This window comes from Drosophila ficusphila, unplaced genomic scaffold (genome assembly GCF_018152265.1).
Source record: "Drosophila ficusphila isolate 14025-0441.05 unplaced genomic scaffold, ASM1815226v1 contig_668, whole genome shotgun sequence".
Lineage (NCBI taxonomy): Eukaryota > Metazoa > Arthropoda > Insecta > Diptera > Drosophilidae > Drosophila > Drosophila ficusphila.
In genome coordinates this window covers 37911-49565 of record NW_025064601.1, presented here as the reverse complement: position 1 = coordinate 49565, position 11655 = coordinate 37911, and the positions used below count along the sequence as shown (strand labels likewise).

The 11655-nt window shown below is 38.9% G+C and overlaps 2 pseudogenes; both read right to left on the bottom strand.

Annotated features, from left to right (window-relative positions):
- Positions 1 to 407: 407 nt before the first annotated feature.
- On the bottom strand, positions 408 to 3430 carry LOC122320638 (annotated as a pseudogene).
- Positions 3431 to 3883: 453 nt separating this feature from the next.
- On the bottom strand, positions 3884 to 4063 carry LOC122320639 (annotated as a pseudogene).
- Between the last annotated feature and the right edge of the window lie 7592 nt (positions 4064 to 11655).

Here is an 11655-nt window from a genome sequence, read left to right as displayed (position 1 = left end):
GCCGGCAGACGCTCGTTGACGTCAAGCGCCAACAGCTTTGCCTGCGTCGACCTCGGCACCGCGCTCGTCGTCGCCTTGCATCTCTTTCCGCGACGCCTCGTCGTACTCGCGGCACTACTGGCCCGACTACTCTCCGAAAGCTCGCTCTCGGAGAGCCTACCTTTCTCCATAGGGAGTGGTGGCGCCATCTTGCGGCCGCTTTTAAAAGTAGGGGGAGCTTAAAGCTGAGCTTTACTCACCCACACACACAAAGCTGCAGCGGAAAACTACCAGCACGTGCTGTTGTTTACAAACTTGCAAACCGTGTTTTCGCGTGGAAAACCGCACTTTTCCGACCGGAAAACTACACGATTGTGATCGCTTGGTTAATCCGCGAATTTTAAGCTAAAAATTAGCAATTGATTCGCACTGAGTCAAAAGTTATTCGCGTATTACTGGAGAGCGTCGAAAAACACGTCCGTCGTTAATCCATTCATGCGCGTCACTAATTAGATGACGAGGCATTTGGCTATTTTTTTTTTTTACTCCCGCCGTTGACCCGCGCTTACTTGAATTTCTTCACTTTGACATTCAGAGCACTGGGCAGAAATCACATTGTGTCAACACCCGCTAGGGCCATCACAATGCTTTGTTTTAATTAGACAGTCGGATTCCCCAAGTCCGTGCCAGTTCTGAATTGATTGTTAATTGATAATCGTTATAATTAATAAGAACTAATCGGTTTGAGCCAATTAGTATTCTTAAAAATTTTAGCAAGAAAGTTCCACAATTGGCTACGTAACTAAACTATCCGGGGAACAAGTAACCACCATAAATGATAGACACTCTATTTACCCAGAACGAGCACATAAACCATGTTATTGTTTCCCAATCAAGCCCGACTATCTCAATCTTCAGAGCCAATCCTTATCCCGAAGTTACGGATCTAATTTGCCGACTTCCCTTACCTACATTATTCTATCGACTAGAGACTCTTCACCTTGGAGACCAGCTGCGGATATTGGTACGGCCTGTTGAGAAGTTTGCGTGTCCCCACCATAAATTTTCAAGGTCCGAGGAGAAAATATCGACACAACAGTATATGTCATGCTCTTCTAGCCCATCTACCATATCTCTCTGCGAAAGACTTCCATGGTAGTACGGCTATAAAACAGAAAAGAAAACTCTTCCGATATCTCTCGACGGCTTCTTTATGGTCGTTCCTGTTGTCAGGATGAGCACGAGGCCCATATTTAATAACAAACGGATACTCAACAGGTTACGGAATTGGAACCGTATTCCCTTTCGTTCAAAATTATTCAAGTATATTATTTTTGGCTTGTATATATATTTATTTAGTCATTAGTTTTTACTTGAAAATTTTCGGCTTTCGCCTTGAACTTAGGACCGACTAACTCGTGATCAACCACTGTTCACACGAAACCCTTCTCCACTTCAGTCCTCCAAGGTCTCATTCGATTATTTGCTACTACCACCAAGATCTGTACCAATGGCAGCTCCATGCAGGCTTACGCCAAACACTTCTACGCATACCATTGTACCTTCCTACTCACTAAAGTTTCAAAATTTATATTACAAGTAATATAAATCATCTACTTTAGCGGTAATGTATAGGTATACAACTTAAGCGCCATCCATTTTAAGGGCTAGTTGCTTAAGCAGGTGAGTTGTTACACACTCCTTAGCGGATTTCGACTTCCATGATCACCGTCCTGCTGTTTTAAGCAACCAACGCCTTTCATGGTATCTGCATGAGTTGTTAATTTGGGCACCGTAACATTACGTTTGGTTCATCCCACAGCGCCAGTTCTGCTTACCAAAAGTGGCCCACTGGGCACATTATATCATAACCTTAAACTTCATATCAAGAAAGTTAAGGTTCTTACCCATTTAAAGTTTGAGAATAGGTTAAGATCGTTTCGACCCTAAGGCCTCTAATCATTCGCTCTAACAGATAAGATTATTAAAATGCACCAGCTATCCTGAGGGAAACTTCGGAAGGAACCAGCTACTAGATGGTTCGATTGGTCTTTCGCCCCTATACTCAATTCTGACAATCGATTTGCACGTCAGAACTGTTTCGTCTTCCATCAGGGTTTCCCCTGACTTCAACCTGATCAAGTATAGTTCACCATCTTTCGGGTCACAGCATATATGCTCAAGCTACGTTCCAGTTAGAGGCATAAATAATATAAATATCATTATACATAACTATATAGAACGCCCCGGGATTGTGTTAATTAACTATAAATAGTTAAAAAACTAATCCCATTATTAGTCAAGTTAATTACGCTATTAGGTTTATATCCCAATAACTTGCACATATGTTAGACTCCTTGGTCCGTGTTTCAAGACGGGTCCCGAAGGTATCCTGAATCTTTCGCATTGTTAATCATACAAGTGCATATAATAAACACAAAAATCATTGATAATTATGCCATTATATAATTCCGAAAAATTAACGCACTGTAATCATATAAATCTATCAGCACTTTATCAAATTAATGACATTTATTTTGTGTTAAAACGCAAGTGTCCACGCCAAGACGGGACACTTCTTTATGGCAGTGTAACAATTAACAGACCAGAGAGCAGTTCTCTCCAGATGATCTCTCATCTCGCTCTCTTGGTCTGCTAAATGTCTCCACACCGCTCTGCCGCCCTCTCCTGGAGTTACATCCAATCAGTGTACAAACTAACCTACGCCAATAAAGTGCATATTTACAAGTTAAACCACCGTGTTTCGTATTCTTTCGCGACGCAAGCCAAATTCCGTTTCGAGTGCTTAATTCTTGTCCAGAAGGAAGTCCGCCCCACTACAACAGCAAGCATTTTAATTTAAATAAACTATAAGCCATATTTTATGATAAATTTTGTATGCTAATAGATTACAATGTCCTTATATGGAAAAAATGCACACTATTATCATAATTTTGTTTCAATATTACAATTTTAATGATGAATTTTCCATAATGGATATTCAGGTTCATCGGGCTTAACCTCTAAGCAGTTTCACGTACTATTTAACTCTCTATTCAGAGTTCTTTTCAACTTTCCCTCACGGTACTTGTTTACTATCGGTCTCATGGTTATATTTAGTTTTAGATGGAGTTTACCACCCACTTAGTGCTGCACTATCAAGCAACACGACTCTTTGGAAACATCATCTAGTAATCATTAACGTTATACGGGCCTGGCACCCTCTATGGGTAAATGGCCTCATTTAAGAAGGACTTAAATCGTTAATTTCTCATACTAGAATATTGACGCTCCATACACTGCATCTCACATTTGCCATATAGACAAAGTGACTTAGTGCTGAACTGATTTCTTTTCGCTCGCCGCTACTAAGAAAATCCTAGTTAGTTTCTTTTCCTCCCCTAATTAATATGCTTAAATTCAGGGGGTAGTCCCATATGAGTTGAGGTTGTATATAACATTTTTTTGTATATAACATTTTTTTTTTCAACATATCCTTTACATTTATATAATGGAGAAACATTTAATGAATTTGTATGAAAATTTTTTTCATTAATTAGTTAATTTAGTTATGAGTTTTAAACGAATTTAACGAAGAACAATAACATTTACAAAAGATTTCAATTTTACTAAATCATTAATAAGAGACAATTCTAGATGAAAAATATTTCAAACATTTTTTATGCTAGACATTCCTCAGTATTATATGATTGAAAATGAAAATATTTTTCTTCGTTTTTCACAATCAAATTATTTATAATGTGAGATAATGTTTTCCATAGATATTTTAATATTATGAATAAAAATAATAATTATATTTAATTAATATTTTTATCCAATAATATACCATATGCTTAGAAATTTGATTACCAAATTTCTAAACAACTTAGTTAGCATAGTCTTACAACCCTCAACCATATGTAGTCCAAGCAGCACTAAAAAATTAATTAAAGTACCATAACAGCATGGACTGCGATATGCGTTCAAAATGTCGATGTTCATGTGTCCTGCAGTTCACACGATGACGCACAGTTTGCTGCTTTCTTCATCGACCCATGAGCCGAGTGATCCACCGCTTAGAGTTTTTATATTTATTATTTCAATTTGTCAAATATGAATTTATTGAAAGAAATTAAAAATACACCATTTTACTGGCATATATCAATTCCTTCAATAAATCTTTTTTTATACCTAAAACGAAATGCTGCGAAATGTCTTAGTTTTATATAAACAATATTATATCATTTATTACTTGGATAATTTACAATTTCATATAATTTAATCTGATATAATATTGCGTTTTTATATAAAACATTAACCTGAAGTAAACCAGGTACAACATTTAACATTTTAGGTTGTTGCATTAGCCAATGTATGCCCATAACTATGATGAACAATACATATTCGCAACGCGTGTATATTATGGTCCATATACACGCAAGTTTCATATTATAATATATAAACATAAATTTGTGAATATATTATAATACAATTAATTTGCTTGATTATTAATCTTGTTTGCTTGATTTTATTTATAAAAAATTTAATCCAAATTTTCATTGAACTTCTTTTTTTTATAAATATATAATTGTTTGGCAATTTTATCTTGTTATATTATAAAAAGATATTTTATAATTAAAACAAGTTATTGTTGTTTACGGTAAAGATATTATATACAATAATGATCCTTCCGCAGGTTCACCTACGGAAACCTTGTTACGACTTTTACTTCCTCTAAATAATCAAGTTCGGTCAACTTTTGCGAAACAACCGTAACATGCAAGGCGTCACAGTGATCACGTCCGGAGACCTCACTAAATAATTCAATCGGTAGTAGCGACGGGCGGTGTGTACAAAGGGCAGGGACGTAATCAATGCGAGTTAATGACTCACACTTACTGGGAATTCCAAGTTCATGTGAACAGTTTCAGTTCACAATCCCAAGCATGAAAGTGGTTCAGCGGTTTACCCGGACCTATCGGTCTAGGAAATACACGTTGATACTTTCATTGTAGCGCGCGTGCAGCCCAGGACATCTAAGGGCATCACAGATCTGTTATTGCTCAATCTCATTATTGCAGACGCAATTTGTCCATTTAAGAAGCTAGTGTCCTTAAAATGGGACAAACCAACAGGTACGGCTCCACTTACATAAACACATTCAAACACAATAAACATTTTACTGCCCACCATGAATGAAGGCTATATAAGCTTCAACACCATAATCCTGAAGATATCTATTTAATATATTTGAGTCTCGTTCGTTATCGGAATTAACCAGACAAATCACTCCACGAACTAAGAACGGCCATGCACCACCACCCATAGATTCGAGAAAGAGCTATCAATCTGTCTTACACACTTATGTTCGGACCTGGTAAGTTTTCCCGTGTTGAGTCAAATTAAGCCGCAGGCTCCACTCCTGGTGGTGCCCTTCCGTCAATTCCTTTAAGTTTCAGCTTTGCAACCATACTTCCCCCGGAGCCCAAAAGCTTTGGTTTCCCGGGAAGCGACTGAGAGAGCCAGAAAAGTAGCTACACCCAATTGCTAGCTGGGATCGTTTATGGTTAGAACTAGGGCGGTATCTGATCGCCTTCGAACCTCTAACTTTCGTTCTTGATTAATGAAAACATCTTTGGCAAATGCTTTCGCTTAAGTTAGTCTTACGACGGTCCAAGAATTTCACCTCTCGCGTCGTAATACTAATGCCCCCAAACTGCTTCTATTAATCAATACCTCTTGATCTGAAAACCAATGAAAGCAGAACAGAGGTCTTATTTCATTATCCCATGCACAGAATATTCAGGCATTTGAAGCCTGCTTTAAGCACTCTAATTTGTTCAAAGTAATTGTACCGGCCCACAATAACACTCGTTTAAGAGCACTAATGCAGGTTTTTAAATAGGAGGAACATATGAAAAAATACAAGTACTTAATCACATATAAGAACTCCATCCGGAATCGAACCCTGATTCCCCGTTACCCGTTGCAACCATGGTAGTCCTAGATACTACCATCAAAAGTTTGAAAGATCTGTCGTCGGTACATGACCATACGATCTGCATGTTATCTAGAGTTCAACCAATATAACGATCTTGCGATCGCTTGGTTTTAGCCTAATAAAAGCACATGTCCCATAAAGGTTCATGTTTTAATTGCATGTATTAGCTCTAGAATTACCACAGTTATCCAAGTAACTGTTAACGATCTAAGGAACCATAACTGATATAATGAGCCTTTTGCGGTTTCACTTTTAATTCGTGTGTACTTAGACATGCATGGCTTAATCTTTGAGACAAGCATATAACTACTGGCAGGATCAACCAGAATAATGTTTTTCTTTACATATTTCATTCATATTTTCGAATAGAAATAATGCAATATAAATATTATAGATCTATTATTTTAATATTCTATTTTTTGAATTTGATTACGGCCAAAACTTGTATAGCATTCGTAATCCTTCTTTTATGTTTTGTTTTATACTTGTTTCGCCACTAATATAACAAGTTTTAGATGTTATAAAAATTATTCATTACACACTTATATATATATATATATATATATATAAATATACGTATGTATGTATAATTTTATAACATAATTTTTATTTAATATATATTTACTACTATAATTTTATTATATGTACAATATCTTATACTAAAATATCATTTTATTTCAACATACATAAATATTTATGTATCCACACATTTGCAATTTTTGTTTAATAAATATAAATATTGAATTAAATCATTTGTATTTTGATGTTAAATTTAAAATTTAACATTTTTCCATATAACTCTCGAATGATATATAATATAAAACCAAGCGCATATGAAAAATAAGTATTTATTTAATAATAATATTATTAAAAAATATTATTATTTTATTTGAACTCACTATAACCGGCAAACGATATAGTGCGTCCGATTTTAAGGCAGGTACTAATTTAATATACATTATATTAGCCTGCCACAAAAAATTAACGATAATAATTGGAAACCAATTGTTATTATATATATACATATATAACCTTGGCGCACGTTTCAACGTTATTATCTTGAGTTTTAATAATATTAGTCCGCCGCTCAGCCAAGTCTCGTATTCAAAAAGAATAAAGAAACAAATTTATACGGATAATATTATAATATATTGTCAACTTTGACTAAATCATATTATATACATAGAATTATATCAATTCTAGATGGACATCCACTGACCATCCTATAGTAGTTTTTGGAATCGATGTCTTGAAATCGGGCATTTTCAATTAGGCTTGCCACCCACCCTACAGTTATTCTCCTATAATAACTCAAGAGAATATTGAATTCAGTACTTTTTATATACATATGAATTACTTCTTCATATAATTTATATTTATGCTAATTTTCATATGTATATGGTAAATTTATTTATATTATTGACAAAATCATATGCATATCATATGTTTTGAACAATACTTGGGTCGGCAACCACTTATAGGTAGGTTTATAGGTATATTTCATACTTTTTTATATACATATGATATATATTTCTTCATATAATTGGTATTCATACTGATTTTCATATGTATATGGTAAATTTATTTATATTATTGATATCATATATATATATATCGGATATCATATCTTCATATATTTTGAAAAATACTTTGGTCGGCAAAACTGCCTTGCCTACCTATAATGATTTTTAATGGAAAAAAAGTGTTTAGTGTGAGCACCAGTTGCGTTGGTTTAATTTAATTTTATCCCAGTAGCAATTCTTCGGGACAGGTGTGGATCGGATCCCTCCGAGTTTTATTTAACGTGGCGTGTTCCACATTGAAGGGAGTACAGCCACGACACTCTTATATACCCATGTATATAGTGCATGTGTCTAGATTAAGCGCCAGACCAACGCCCCAAAATAGAAGCTACAGCTATGTACGTAGCAACTATCCCGGTAGCAATTCGAGTGTGTGCTTGTCGCTCCTTGCTGAGGAGCGAGATCTATCTAAAATCTCTTCTGATCTTAGGGTCACAGCACCCGAGTCGTATATACGCAACTCTTCGTCGAACTTGAAAGTTCTACCCGCGATATAGGTATCAACCACAGCCACCACGATACTCCCACAAGGGGGCCGACCTCAATGAGCAGCCTTGGAAGGCACTGCTCAACCCGTGGTACCGAAATGGAGGGTTCGGTGGACCCTCCCTTTTGGCTCCGACAAGCCCGGATAGAGTGCCCAAGCCATATTAGTCGCCTCCTACGACAAGCAATGGTGGGCTGTGGCAGTATTCTTCTCCGCTCACCACACGGCGTAAACAAAAGGAACTAGGAGTTCCTCCCTCTCCCTGGTGAAAACCTCCTCAGCAAACTCCTTCAGCCTTCGAGTCCTGTCCTCGTCCTCCAGAATCCTTCCAAACGTCCAGGTTTCGCCAACGCGCTGCACACCAAGTCCATTGAGGTCGCGCAAATCTGCATAAAGGGGGCAAGCACAAAGAATGTGCTCCCAATCCTCACTAGGATCGCCACATGAGCATGCGGCGGTATCGCTGAGAGCTCTGCTATGCAGAAATGCGTTCAACGACCTGTGCCCTGTAAGCAGGAATCCCATGCGCATCGAAAACCCAAAATTGAGATTTCGATGGACGAGGCCGACATTTGGGATGAAGTTGTGGGTCACCCGTCCTGGGGAGTCCACATCATCCCATCTGTCCTGCCAATCACGCAATAGACACTCGTCAATCCGCTCCATTCTCTGCTTCCAGCTTAGACCTGAAAGGTCTTCGCCGTAGAGCCAGTCGTATTCCTCCAACGGGTATCCACGCTTCAGCTTGAACTTAACGGCAATTTTCATTGCAGCCAAGTCAAGCGGGGGAGCTCCAGCAAGAACCTGCAGTGCCAGGGAAGACACTGTTCGGCATACCGGAAGGCTTCCAAGTAGGATCAGCCTTTGGCAGGCAATAAGTCGCCTCCTGGCCACTATTTGCCTCGTCGTACTGACATACCATACCGAGGCACCAAAGAGCACACAGGGTGCTAAGAGTCCGGCATATATGGTCCGCTTGGCTCGAGGACTGAGGCCCCAGTCGGCTCGAAGCACACGCGCCAATGCTCCAACAACTCCCGTGATCCGCATTCTGAGCGAGGTGATGTGCACCATGAAGCTCATGCGCTCACTGACTTTGATGCCAAGATACCGGCAGCTACGGACATATGGTAAGCTTGCTCCCGCAAATCTTACCAATGGCGTGCGCGCCATGTTGCCCTTCAGCAGCATAACCACCGTCTTGCTGGTGGAAACGGTTACACCAATTTCTGCTCCCCACGTTTCAACAATGGACATTAGTTGCGCTCCTTTTTCTTCAAGCGCGAGTCGGGAGTTTCCCTCGATGAGAAGAAGCAGGTCATCCGCGTACGCGCTGAGTGCGCAGTACGGCTCAAGGCGCTGTAGCAGTACATCCATCAGTAGATCCCAAATAAATGGGCCACTGATTGACCCCTGCGGCCAACCTCTAGTGACTGGTACGTCCACGGTACCAACACTGCTTCGGATCACTGCTCTTCGGCCGGAGAATAAGCTTAGCCACAAGCTCATTTCCCGGCATCCCAACTCGGCCAATCGGCGCAGTGCAGCGCACCATTCGACGTTGTCGAAAGCTCCTTTGAAGTCCACGAAAAGTCCAAGCACGTATCGCGCCGTGCTGGCGGCGATACTGCTCTTTACGTGTCTCCAAGCTCCCTCCACACATCGTCCTCGGCGAAATCCAAACTGCCATCTGCAGCCTTCCGGAAGAACTTCTCTAACGCGATTCACCATGATTCCCTCAAGCACCTTGCCAAAAACGGGCAGCAGGCAGATTCCCCTGTACGAGGATGGCTCGCACTTGTCCTTGTCGGGTCCCTTGAGTAGCGCCACTACGCGTGGACACTTCCACTCGCTGGGAAAGTACCCCGACCGAATACACCGGGAAAATAGCCTCGTGAGGTATTGAGGTATGGCGCGCCAGACCACCTTGCAGATCGTGCCGTTGATGCCGTCCATGCCAGGCGAGCGTCTGCTCTTCAACCTGGCGACACAAGCATCAACCTCGAACTCATCGAGCGCCGGTGGGACTGTCTCCGCGTAGGCAATCGGTGCATCTGACTCCGCAACTGGGAAAAAGTTACGAAGGAGCACTCGCGCACAGTCACCCCAATCGGTGACCAGCTCGCCGTTTACGCGAAGACACCCAATCTCCGAGCGTTTGTTACGACCGCGGCAAATCTTGTAGACGCGCCCCCATGGATCGTCTGCGTTCTCTCCCACGAAGTTTCTCCAGCTGTCCTCCTTCGCCTTCAGAATAAGCTTTTTGTAGCCGGCTGAGGCGATCCTCAGTTCGACCACAAGCAGCTCAGTCCTTTCGACGTCGCCCCGTCGACGGGCGTCCTGGAGCCTGCGCCGAAGTCTTTATAGTTTATAGTTTATAGGTATATTTCATACTTTTTTATATACATATGATATATTTCTTAATATAATTGATATTTATGCTGATTTTCATATGTATATGGTTAATTTATTAATATTATTGACAAAATCATATGCATATCATATGTTTTGAACAATACTTGGGTCGGCAACCACTGCCTACCTATAATAGTTTTTGAACACCCTATCTAGATATCGGGTGTTTTCAGTACTAGATGAGCCCACACTGTGGCTTTCTCTCAATTTACTTAAGAGTTTATAGGTATATTTCATACTTTTTTATATACATATGATATATTTCTTAATATAATTGATATTTATGCTGATTTTCATATGTATATGGTTAATTTATTAATATTATTGACAAAATCATATGCATATCATATGTTTTGAACAATACTTGGGTCGGCAACCACTTATAGGTAGGTTTATAGGTATATTTCATACTTTTTTATATACATATGATATATATTTCTTCATATAATTGAAATTCATACTGATTTTCATATGTATATGGTAAATTTATTTATATTATTGATATCATATATATATATATATATCGGATATCATAATCTATACTAATATTATAAAGAGGTAAAATTTGTTTGTTTGTTTGTTTGTTTGTTTGTTTGTTTGTTTGTTTGTTTGTTTGTTTGCAAGGAATAGGCTCCGGAACTACTGGTCCGATTTAAAAAATTCTTTCGCCGATAGAAAGCTATATTATCGTGGAGTTAAATAGGCTATAATTTATTTTGAAAAAAATTAGGGATCCGTAAGAAAATTACAATATTGTCGCATATAAAGTGAGTTGCTACCTCATCACACTGACAAACACGCTCCCATAGCATTTTAACTCAATTTTTGAGTTCACTGTGAAATTGTGAAAAAAAAGAATTTTTATTCAATTTAAGTTGAACTGTGAAAATTATGTGGATCGTGCATTTGAGGATAAATTCACCACTCTGTCCATAGTCCAAAATGCTTAGAGGACGACGTGCAAACATTGGCCGCAGACATCCAAGCCAGCAGCCAGTATATTCACAAAACTTAAGCGAAGAAAGACAAATGAGCACATGGAGATCATTGGCATCATTCAATCGCTTGGCATTCCAATATGACCCCACTGCGAACTACAGTGATAATGAAAATTTAGATATTGGACCAATGGCGACTATATACCGATATTGCAGTGCGTTAAAGTTTAAAAGAGAAACGGCTGGATTGTG